Source organism: Amblyomma mixtum, chromosome 7 (genome assembly GCF_055824585.1).
Source record: "Amblyomma mixtum isolate Tamu chromosome 7, ASM5582458v1, whole genome shotgun sequence".
NCBI lineage: Eukaryota > Metazoa > Arthropoda > Arachnida > Ixodida > Ixodidae > Amblyomma > Amblyomma mixtum.
In genome coordinates, this window is record NC_143018.1 from 19,917,791 (window position 1) to 19,929,892 (window position 12,102).

The window sequence follows — 12,102 nt, forward strand, 5'->3', positions numbered from 1 at the left end:
CAAAGACAGTCCGCGAAATGTAATAAAAACCAGGTCACCGTGCTCTTGTAGTGCCATATTCTAGCACTCCCAGCCATGTTTTGAACGAACGAAGTGTACGCGCTTACAATTTCCGAGTGAGCAGCCCCCACTCAGTTTGACAGGCTTCACAATGATACAAAAAAAAAATACAGATAACGAAGACTACGTTGATCTGTGAAACTTCACCGCTACCCCTTCGTTTTTCGTTTCCCATGTGTGATGAATGGACCGAATATGCGTATGAATTAGCTTTCGGGGGCACAATAGACTTTCAGAAGACGAAGATCTCCTCTACCTCAGGCCGCTGAGTACTTCAAGACAGGAGGGACGTCGGGAGGGGTTTAGGGGGGCATGGCGATGTCCCCTACCTTCGCCTAAGGACGCATAACGGCGTACCGCACTTGACACATTGTTACAAGATGTCCATCGGGACCAATAACGACCGACTTCTCTCAGTTTTCTCCACGACGCTTCAGTACACAACAGCAGACTCATCTGTGGTCCCCTCAAGCGGAAAGCGAAAGCTGAATCCATCAAGTGCTCTCATTAGCTTTCTCATCTTCCTATCTAGTCTTGCCGCGCATAGCCGCTACGCACGACTAGGTGCGGCCTGTACGGCTGTGTGTACACAACTCTGGTTGCATCCGTCGGACCGTCCTCTGAGTAATGACGCCGCGTTCGTGATAGGGCCGCTTGGTCTGCGTTTTGCTTTTCCTGTGGTCGTCTGCTTCGCCGCTTGCTTTCGCTACTTGCCTCGTCTGCTTTATATTTCTCGTCTGCTCGGACGCCGGCATTTTGTTTTTTTATCTCGTCGTCTGCACAACCGCCCGCTTTCACTGCATAGCCCTTGCCCGGTATTACCGCCCCGTAGACTCCCTATCACGGCGGCGCACCATGCACGCTTCCTTAATGATTATTGCGCCACCATTACCGGAAGAACCTCACGCGGTGTGCCTTTATTCAAGCTACGTGGAGCATACGTGAGGAAGAGCGTGCTTTTGTGGCTGCGTATCTCGCGCACGAAGCTTTGGATATTTTGTTTCCATATGCGTCATCGTTCCTGATCGTTTCTGCTTTGTTCGCCTTCAACTACAATATACGTGACTGTAATGAGACACTGCAGTAAAGCAGCTTGTTAGCATTCACAACATGAACAGCTCTATGCAGCTTCAAATTCGCAGGCGATATTCGTAGCAGGAAGCTTGGCGGTTTTGATCGCTGTTCGAAAATTTTAAGGAACCTGGTCTCGGCAATGACAACCAAAATGTACCCGTCGATTTCGCTTAGGAGTCCTGGCACCTTGCTCCTGAGCTGAAGGCCGCGGGCTTGATTCCCAGCCTACGTACGGCGAATATCTCGATGGGGGGACAAAGAAATAGCAAACTATTACTAAGATATCAGCACAGGCTGAAAGAAATCATGGGGTCGCTTGAATTCATGCCGAGTCCGGCATTAGGGTACGTCTGATAGCTCACGTTCAGATGCGGCCGGTAGAAAGTAATTTTGTAATTAAAAATATATATTGTTTGTTCTTCTACCGACACATCTACGGTACGTGCATCAAGAATTCTCTACTCGACTGGGGACGGGCTGTCATTTCTCATAAGACAGGAACCTCATTACGACACGATCAAAGTTCCTCCCAATATCTACAGCTGTCTAAAATTCCGTCGCCCTTACCTCGAGAGGTTCGCTTTTGTGGCGTTCGCTTCTGGCGTCGACTGGGTGCGGAGAAAACATTGCAGGTTTTCGTCTCTTTTCCCGTGTTCGTCTGCATCGCCATCCGTCCGCCTGGCTCAGCCACTTTTAACTGCCTTTTCAGCAGGCGACGAACCGACGTCTTGGCTTGGCCTTTGGCTTCGCATTTTTGTTTTCTTAACAAGCCCTACTCAACGGGCTACGTCGTGAGACGAACATCGGCACTATCGGCGCGGAGGCTGACGAAGCTCGTTCGCCCCTCAGTTCCGAGATCGGTAACTCCGATAGGCTTAGTTACGGGCCACTTTTAGCCGCTACGTGGCGTCACGTCGCATCGTTATCCGCACTGTGATCGCGACGGCGGAATCGCTGTTTCACGCCTCGTGTAATCTGGCCTAGCCGCCACTCTCGTCGACGTCCGTATGCATTGCGTGGTGTGATGTGCCGTGTGCTGAAACGTGCGCTCTGGTCGGTTATCTTTGATGCTGTAACGTTTGGCTTCTTAATACATGGGATGCATTAGACGCCTATATTTTCACTTTCTTGCGTCCTCTATCCCCGTGTCTGCACATTTATGTCCATGACCTTACCTGGACAGCAAGAAAGTTCATCTGCTTAACAGTGTAGATTCAAGGCCACTTAGATATAAATAGAAAACATTCAAATCTGTGTAAGCGCACACACTACTCATGGTCACGTACAATCGTACGCAATATGAGAGAGAACAAATTATCAGCACTGAATGATTGTTTGCTTCAGTTACGCGCGACAAGCAGAGTTTTTTTTTTTTTAATAGTTTTTCTCGTAGTGTATGCCATCCAAAAGCAATTCTCAACTTTTGTGGAGAAACAGCCAGAAAATTCGCACTTTTGTGCAAATTGTTTGCTCCCTCTCATTGTACACACGGCCCTACAGAGTACTTTGAATACAACGTTGTGTTTAGAGGGCGGGACAGATTATTCCTGTTAACCAGGTCAGCTTTAAAAAAGAGCATGGCGAAGAAATCGGCGATGTAGTACATTAAGAACACAGCCTCGATAGAATACGTGGACTTCTGCGGGAGTGAAAAAGACAATCGGGTGAGTAAAAGAATGCCCGTCTGCACTTTATGGATATGGTGGTATAACATCAAATTCATTTCTATTCCCCTGCGGGGGTATCCCTTTGCTATGGTAACTCGCATTTCTGCACAGTCGACTGCATTTCCTGGTATTCAGAAAGGCCAGTGGACACCGGCTACTTCGGTTCGCTTTGCGATTGTCGATATTCACACTAACCTTGAATGGTAAAGCAAATACTCCGAGTTTTCAGTTCATCGTGCGCAAGGCCCCTGCTGTAACGCAGGGTAGTATCAGCATATACTTCTCACGCCGAAAGTTGGACACTGCAAGAAAAACAAAACCCACAGGAAACACTGCGACGTAGTAAGTGGATGACGGGCGTGACATCGGTATGCCGCGCAGTTCACTTAAGCCTACATGCGTTTGTATTTGAATTCAGACAGTTAAACATGCAAACTAAATTGACCTTGGTATATATGTCCACGCACTTTTCTATAGTGCTCGAACTGCGCGCTCTATAGTGCGTTTTATTCTGACATTCGTCGCTTCTTGTCGGGATTGATGAGAATTTTTAGACATGAGAAGCAAGCTACTATCTACATGCATGTGTTTCGAGCCCCAGGCCACTCGCAAACAAGGTAACTATACCCTCCAGTGTTCCGTTCGATCCCCTTGACACAGGCGTGGGCGTCTCTACATAGTCTTTACAATGCGGCAATTCCGTGCCAGTATGAAGGGCTTAGTGGAGGGCATTCCTAGTGGAGGGCATTCCTAGTGGAGGGCTTAGGCGTGCTGGTTGGCGCATGTGTCAGTGTTCTTGTCTCCAGTCCCGTCTTTTAGCGCTGCTCAGACATTTCCATCAGTATTAGTGGTTACCGCACGGAATAATTAAGCTATGTACCACTCCGGCCTAGCTGTCAACGGTGTGCGATCGAAGAGACTCGCCCCGTTTCCCGGCAGAATATCTCAAACGGCAACAACTCTCTCAAAGCTGCTTCAAGCAGGAAGTGGTCTTCAAGAACAATCGTATAGGAGCGTTGCTCCTTAAGTGTTTTGTTTTGTTTCATCTCCGCCTCTTCGCATCGCGCACGTATACGAAGCTAGCGCGTGACAACAGAAACGACGACGACGCGCCCATTTTCCCGAAGAAATATGGGGAGCAATAAAAATCTCGCGGCCGCTCACCCCGGCAGAGACGCGAAGCACGAGGCTTTGTCGTGTTCGCGCCCGATTTCCCAACTCGGGGCGGGATTCCCATAAATAACGCTGGCGCACGGGGACCGTCGACGCCTCCTCAATTCTAGCGTTGGTCTCTCTTGAAACGAGAGTATCGGAAGAGCTGAATTCCCTCCCCCGTCAACCTTCTTTCTCTCGGCACCATTTCGTGTTAGCGCTGCCGGCGTTGCGCAACCGCCTTGTTCCACGAAAGCGATTCTGTACTTAACCTCCTCTGCCCTTCGTCTCCTGGAATCTGTGTACACTCGTCGCCGGAGCTGTCTCTGCGCGAGCCTCCTGATCAAGACATTCCCGTACGCACGACCAATTGATCAGCGCGCCGAGCTTGTTCGTCCAGGACGCTCTGGGCTGCACAGATCGCCGCCGCATTGAATCTTCTTTCCGTCTTTCCTTCGTTGAAGCTGCGCATACTTCACTCTGCTTCCTCGCGCTGTGTCGTAAGAAAGCTTATTTTCTTACTCCCTGCCCCAACGCATTTTTTTGGATAGGTCAGAGCGTAATAAATACATCCTCTAATGCGGGACAAACTGCCTCCTGTCATGTTTTCTTGGCCAGCGTGCCTTGAGCGCTGTTCTTCGCATTGAATCTTCTTGCCCAACACGCTGTCTTCTGTTTTCTTTATTTTTTTCTTTGTATCGTTCGTATCCTTCAGGTGTGTTTGCGGCCTTGCGTCCTCTCGTGCTACCGGCACAAACTAGCTTGTCCGTATTCCGCCGCACATTTATTACGTTTTTTTTTTTCGTTAGTACTTAGAAGCCGGAAGGAAAATTACAAGAACGTCGCCCGGCTTCACGCTGTCTCCATTAGCTCCCATAGCAACGACTGAAACGAGTGAGCGAGTTCACGCCGGAACCCATTGCATCGTCAAAACAAAAAGGACTTTGGAGTGGTATAAGCAAGCATATAATGCAAATTCACAAGGGAAATTATTACCATTCACATCCATCCTGAGCGCAGCGGTGCCACACAGTTGCGGATTTACACATAATCCTGATAATTTCGTACCTTATGAAAAGTTTTCTCTGACTGAGGACTTGAATCCGAAACCACCACCATACCATGGGAATCGTTTTGCCAGGGACGCTTGCTACAGGATAGCTAGCTCATGGTAGAGGAGGTTGATGTGGACACCGTGAAATCTTTCCTCTCTTTCCTTAGTTTTTGTAGCGTATCTGGAACGTGGGTTCCGCCGCACCAAGTCATTTTCACCAACAAAACCTTTCTTCGTTAAGCTCCGTTAGCAAAACTGTAGTTCCTGCCGAACTATCTAAGCGAGTCGAAGGGCGGCAACTCACTCTCTTGAGACAGGAAGTGAACACGTGTGTTTTACCAGACAAGCACATCGTGTTTCCCCAATGCCTGAGGACGGGCCGAGGTATAGACAGCTGGAAAGTGCTCTGCTCTGATCGCCGGCCTTTGGGCAGCAGTTGTCCAGCCGTGCAACTCAATTACGGTGGCACGACCTCGACCTTCACACGACCGGAACTGCTTTCTCTCTCAAGCAGCACATTTGCGCGTTGGGCAGCAATTTGCCCGATCACCGGGGCGCATGGCGCCCTTGAAGTCCGCGGCGTGTGCCTGCAGCTCTTTGTTATGGATAACGCGACCACCTCTTAAACCGTCGCGCGCCAGGGCTTCCGGCGTGTGTTTAGGGCAACACTCACAAAGTGATGCCGTCCTTACTTGAGAAGGGCAAGGATGTTTGTCCGAGAAACTCTGCTCTTGCTGGCAGCGTTGCCAACAGGATATGCCCACGCACACTCATAGCCTCAGTCGCTTCGGGACGTTAAAGCCCATAAATCACAAAACCATATACATTGTAGAGATAGGTGTATAGTTATAAGAGTGGTGTTAAATATTCACGTTGATTAATTTGACGACACAGTATTGGTGCAAAAATAGATATATTCTTTCTCTACTGTATCCTCATTTTATATCCCGGCTGTATGTGATCAAATTTGTTCATTTTATATTTTATTCAGTCGACTTAAGGGCCATGCGTTTCTTAAGTTAAAGTAGTTTTACTGTACACGATAGTTATATACTCGTTGCTTGCTGGATATCGTACACACTGGAGGCGTGCATTATTATCAAAAAGGCCTCGGAACCGAATCACGTTTTTTTTTTTTTTTTCTAACTTCGGCAAAAAAAAAAATGCGCATTAGGTCGCCTTCAGTGCTACTTTCAACATGAAACATGTGCTTGGAACTTCTTTCACAAAGTCGCGGGAGCTCGGTGGGCAGGAGAGAGAGAGAGGAAACTTAATTAGAATAGATTAATTCGCAGCAGTCGGGTGGCCGGGGCCCTATAGTCCAGGGCTCCGCTGGAGGCAGCTGACTTGCGGACTAGCTGGATGATCCAGGCTTGCTGGTCCAAGCTGTTGCTAGTCAGGGCCTCCTCCCACTGCTCGTGTGTAGGGTGTGGCACTATTAACGTTTTGTCCGGTTCGTCCTGACATAATTATGAACATCCATACAGGTGCCTATTGGAATGATATATGGCCTCGTGCAAGGTATATCTCACAGTACTCAGTTACTATGAAGCGCAAACGTCGCTGGTGTGCTCGCTTGTGCGTTGCAGGTCATGTTGTTCGCGACAGTACCTTTTTCGTGCTGGAAACAACATGTATTTCTCGGTGCGTAAATCAGCATCTCCGCGTGCCTGCAATGAGCAATTACTCGTCGCGCTGACACAGCCATTAATGTCCTCGTGCTTATCTCTTTCCTCGTTCTTTTGCTCGCCGCAGGCTCCAGCGGCCAGCGACCGTGGTGACCGCGAGTCCATCAAGGCCCGAGATCTCGAGAGGTTGCCCTGCAAGGCTTTACAGGGAGCCCCTGAACCGAGACCACCGCCCGAGGGAATGTAAGTGCGCACTGTAACGAGACATTCGTGACGGCGAAGCGCGCGCAGACGACGGATTGATGCGATGTACTCCACCTGCTCATCTCGAACGCAGCCCGCATCGGTGAAGTAGGAGCCGAGGCAAAGTGTCCGTATTGAAAAACACTTACATGTACACTGCCGAAATGCTGGTTGAAAATGCTACAGGAATGCATTTTCACCGATGGCGCTTACGACTGGTGACGGACTGTGTTGGTTGGTGTTGTCCTCTTGGGTGTCTATCGCACTGTCTATCGCGTGTCTATCCTGCGTGTCTATCGCACGGCCAAGTATACGGGATGCGCATAGAGAGCCTTATGACAGGGACACAATTTTAACAAGAGAAAATTAAAGGTGTACGAGGTGCTTCACGGAATATTTTATGTAATTCTTAAAAATAGGCTTTTTGGGGAAAAAGCATGGCTTTTGCAGCGTAGTATCACCAGTGTTGGCAGACGCCAGAAAACCGGCGAATGGTTTCCAGTAGTAAGCCGGTTAACTATATTTTAATAATTAATTTTATAACTATTACAGCTAGGTGACTAGCGGGAATTATATATCGGTAGCCGGTCGCTAGTAACATCAATATAAGTTTTTAGAATTTAGAAAATCCGATTACCCTTGGCGCTGTGGCTAGAGACCAAACTTGCCTATTTGACTAGATACGTGCACTGGAAAAATTGCTTTGCCGGCATGCTTTTCGAAAGCGCATGTATTTTGGCACATATGCGCTTTACACGGCCATCCGACTGTGCAGAGCGGGTAAGATCACGAACGGTGCACAAAGACTGAATGGAAAAAAAGAAGGAAAGAACCGTACAGATATTACTGCCTCCCTATTTAGCTTATCAGCTACCGGATTTAATTAAAGGAGCTTCTTCACTCGCTTAAACTCGTACTGGCCTGCCCACTGCGAACAGAAGTACGGCCTTATTTACCAACAAGGCCTAAATCACCGTTATTATATCAAGCCGCTCACTTGCACCAAAGAGTAGCGCAAAAAAAAAAAAAAAAATGCTAGTCCTGCTCACAATACACGCACGCGATCAAATGCAAGCCTCACTCAGCAGTCGAATCAAATCAAGCGCTTCGCAACGCCACGAGGTTCGAAAGCTTAACACAAGGACCATAATTACGCAAGTCTGGAGACTCTCCTCAAGACCACTATTTAACAGCTCCTTTCACCGCGAGCTCCCAGACCGAGCATGAATGTGCGTGGGATATACGCAGCGAAGGCAGATTCCTGCGAGAAAAACCTATACAGACTCCCAAAAGTCGAAACGCACAAGGCCTCTTCTGCGAAGCGCGTTCAACTGCCTATCAGTGGTGAAGCAACAGACCGCCAATAAAAGCTCGAGGTGAATAGCAGCAATTTAATTAGAAGTCTTAGAAACGAAGCTAGAATGAAGAAAGAATATACAGGGGACAACCCGAATCGGGTGTGTACCGCGACTGCTGTTCGCGTCCAACGCTGGCTCGGCAAGCTCTGGCCATGCGAAACGTGCTCAGTGGACCGCGCCTCAAAAGACGAATAGCACCCAGCAATCGTCCCTCGGCTTGTCTCCTGTCCGTTCGAGTGCCGTGCGGACGACACTGAGGTGTTGACGATGGCCACCGCGGCCTGGTCTTCTCACGCAGAGCCGAAGTCCAGTTCTATGCAGTGTACTGTCTCATGCAAACTTGGCTGCAATGAGCAACTGCATGTCTTTTGAGTGTATGATCCAGCAGCTCTATAGTCGCCGATGTTCAAGTCGATCTTCTGTCAAAAAGAAAGAGAAGCCTCTGCAGACTACTGTCCTGTACCGGCCGTCTGCGTGTCTGCGATGTGTCGATACCAGGACCGCAGCAGCCATTCTTTTTTTTTTTATTCTAGAAGTCTGCCATGAGGCATAAGTTGAGAAAAGGGGGAGTGGAATTCACACGGGTTCCACATGCCGGGCTCGTCCGCCGCGCCGTCCATAATGGCTCGAGTATGACTGGAGTGGAGCAAAGAAAGCTACTTACTTGAGCAAGAGCAAGCTTCGATGGAGGTCCTCACTACTTGCAGACTGCACGCACTTCCTTGAGATATGGGGCACGCAACAGATCCTAGTTTTGGAGATTCAATGACACGAAGAGAATCTTTCTTCGGGATCCCTGAAGGCGCGCCTTGGCGGATGGGACCGCGGTCGTCAAAAGGGGGCGCTGGTTCGTCGTCACGGAAGCCGCCCTGGATTGCTCGCTTCAGTTGTCGTTGTCCAGAAGCCCACTTGTGCGGTGCCTCCCGGAAGAAGCAGCGTGGTCTGCAAGGCGGTGAAGAAGAAGACAAAGTCAGCGGGCCATCGGCTGGGCGAGGCGACAAGTGACCGCGGAACCGACATTCAGTCAGCAGTGCCCGCTGCGTAACGGCGTGCTTCGCGCCTCCGTGAAAAGAGGGTCCGCCGGGCAGGTGGGTTATTCTTTTGAATCGGGTGACCCGGCCTTCGAGGGCGTCTTTGAGATGTCTTCTGCGTCTTGCCGTGTCCCTTCTGGGAACTGGGAGTGAGTCTCTCCGGTCGAGCGGTTTGATGTTGCGCTGGGGACTGGGTCGCAGACGAGGTGCGGTGTTACTTCTTTCTCAGTATGTCGCCCAGATACCGAGTGACCTTCAGTGCGAGACACCCGTAATTGCACGGCTCGTCTGGGCATCAAAGGTGTGTATACGTATGGAGCTTTTGTTAGCGTCGTGATCCCGAGTTCTTCGGAGCAAAATTGTCTCATGGTTCAGCTTTTCTATATATCCACATGCTACGCAGCCGAAGACGAGCAAAAAATAATTGTGTTGTGTCGAGGTGCGCACATAGTGCCGCACACACTTCTCGGCGAATAGGTGCCTATACCCATTGTTATCCTCCTCAGATCATCCTATACATCTTTCAGTGCCCATATTCGATCGTGCCTTCTTCAGCTAGTACTATATTGTAGCCCTGAGGAAATTAAAGAAAATCCGTGTGACCTGTCTTCAAGGGAAGTTTATGAATATTGAGGCCCTAATAACTGGAGACTGTATTAGGTACGACTTCGCAATTTCGGCCAACTGGCTGCTCGCGACAAACTCGCTATTCACGATGGCTTCGACTTCGGCAACGTGCATACCTGCTTAATTAAAGACACCAATATCTACCCGCCGTAGTAGGTTAGTGGTTATGACGCTGGGTATTTGAACACAAGGTCATGGGTTCGAATCCATGCCGTGGCGGTCGCATTTCTATTGAAGAGACGGGCAAAAGAAGCCGTGCTCTGTGCGACGTCGGCGTGCGTTAAAGAACCCTAGATGGGCAAAATTAATTCGGTAACCATTACTGCGGCGTTTCGTTCTCTCTTCATTCTTTCACTTCATCCCTTCGTTACTTCGTGAAAGTGGAAAATTGTTCGTCCCTTGGGAGAATATCAGATAGCAATCCTTTAATTGACGAAGAAGTATAATGACCACCACTTTTACAGCGACTTATAGAACTTATAGAACTATTTCGCGGTCATTTGAACTCTGCAGGTTTCCGCCAACTCCTTTTGGCTGCTGCATTCTGTCGCAAGAAAGTCCACTCGATCAAACACACCATCAATCAAACACGACTCCAAGAAACTTCGTCCGCTGCTCAATGCGCTTCCTCAGTGACTCATTCGCGCAGTTGTTTTCGCTTGGGCGCCCGCCCTCCGTAATAGCGTCGTTTCGAGGCTGAGTCAGCTGCGGTGGTGCTCCAAGGGCGGCGAACCAGATCGCGAGCCGCGATAGAGTCTGGAGACGAGGAACGAAGTGCTCGCCGGCGTGCAGAACCGGATCGCGGAGGATATGAACTTGCACCGACCCCATCCGTGCGATCCCGACGGCGAAGCGTGCGCGGTGTGTTCTGCATTCGGAAGGATTTCACAACAAAGGCCCTCGTCACTAAGATTGCGAAATTCCAAGTTTTCCTCGGTGGTGCACTATCATTAAAACTGAAGCTTCCTACGAACAACCAGAGTCCAAAGAATCGATAAATTAACCTTTCCAACTTAAGATCTTCATGTTAGTATGTAACAGGATAAAATCCTCTGCCGGCTCTTCGGCACAACGCAACGGAGGAAGGAAACAACGAACGCAGACGAGAAACGCTCACCTGCGCAAAAATTGCGAGGTCACTTTGGCAACTAAAGTGTTGAGAGGCGAAAGCCGATGATTCTATGCCGTGACGACTTCCGGTGGGTGTGACGTCACACCGTTCCCGTGGCTATATCGACGTCCGCGCTATTCTGACGCAATTTCGACATTTTTGCCTATAATTAACACAGTCATCAAACTTGGCTTCTAGGTTCCTTTTTTCCGCCTCTATCTGAAGCAACCATTGGTTTTCTTGTATCTTTTTTAGTTCCCGAGTTAAGCGCGTGTGACACGCTTTGTTAACGGACGACAGTATGAGTCATTAAAGGCTTTCACCTTAAAGGTTCCAACTGTACCTCGTCTGTTTTCTTCGCAGTGTTTTGTCCAGTTTTGTTGTACCAACATGTCCAATTCGCAGCCTCGACTCGCGTTTGAGCTTCGCTACTGTGATAACGTTTAAGCAGACCGCTTCGGACTTTGCAGTGCCTGATGTGGGGGCCGAATCGTTTTGATATTGATCAGATATATGACGACGCCTTCCATGGGGTCGTCATTGGTGAATTTCACTGGGCTTCCCCGAGCTGCGGTTGCGAAAACTGATAGAAAGAGTCCTGATGAGAGGGCCTATCGCTAGATGTTATCGCATGTCGCAGCCACCTGACAGCTGGGCAGGAAAGTAGCCAATTTGTTTCAGGCAACAATTTGCCACGCATTTACTTCCTAATTTCTTTCGTCTGCGCAGTAATTTTTCTTAGCCTGCACCGGTGATATCTCCGTTGAGTAGGTTTGGGCATCTTCTTCGCCTCAGTTATTAAATATAGTTATTCTTCAAGACAAAGCACTAGTCATTTTATATTTCCAATGTTCGTTTAGGCATCGGATGTCGGGTTGATTTTTTTGTGTGTGTGTTTGTGTGGTTGCTCAGCAATTTTGATTCTTAATTTCACCTGCGGGTTCCAACTCTAATGATCTGAAGAACGATTGACTTTTAAACAAATATACGAATTTATGTTTCCTAGGAGAACTTACACCGGTTATTTTCACTTCATTCCTCGCTCTCGCGTTAAATAATTGACTCATTGTAACACGATATTGTAAAAGCTCGCTTTA

At 48.8% G+C, this 12,102-nt stretch overlaps 1 protein-coding gene across 1 annotated transcript in view; it reads left to right on the plus strand.

The window, feature by feature from the left end:
• The window catches only part of LOC149335154 (uncharacterized), an 84,074-nt gene that overhangs the window by 35,555 nt on the left and 36,417 nt on the right, over positions 1-12,102 (plus strand). Inside the window, exon 2 of the mRNA XM_089551821.1 lies at positions 6,763-6,878. The gene's annotated coding sequence lies outside the window, so the exon portion shown is untranslated. The remainder of the gene's footprint in view (positions 1-6,762; positions 6,879-12,102) is intronic.